Source organism: Phalaenopsis equestris, unplaced genomic scaffold (genome assembly GCF_001263595.1).
Source record: "Phalaenopsis equestris unplaced genomic scaffold, ASM126359v1 Scaffold000002, whole genome shotgun sequence".
NCBI lineage: Eukaryota > Viridiplantae > Streptophyta > Magnoliopsida > Asparagales > Orchidaceae > Phalaenopsis > Phalaenopsis equestris.
Window position 1 is genome coordinate 35,814,994 of NW_018164444.1, and position 401 is coordinate 35,815,394.

Here is a 401-nt window from a genome sequence, read left to right on the forward strand (position 1 = left end):
AGCTTTGGATAAGGCCAAATTTTGAAGGGATGCTTAGGCAACTCTTGGGAAAGCTCATCCGCAACTTTAAAAGACCATTTTGACCGAAAATTATGAGAGCCTGGAAGGTCCTGAAGCCTGGAGAGCCTAGAGGAGTTGAGAGTCTAAAGGCTATGGAGGTTAGAGAGATTCTATTAGTGTGTAACAATTGTGAGGATTTCTTCGAGAAATTGTAAGAGTGGAGGAAAAGTGAGAGATTTCTTCCTCCTTGCTACTTCAAAAAGGAATTCTGTGTGCTGTAAAGAAAGGAAGAGATTCAGAGAAACTTTGAGGAGTGTTCTTGGGGATAAATTAGAGATAAGTTATTTACTTGTTGTAGTTTGTATGACTTTGATTTTATTTATGAATTCCGAGTTTTGTTG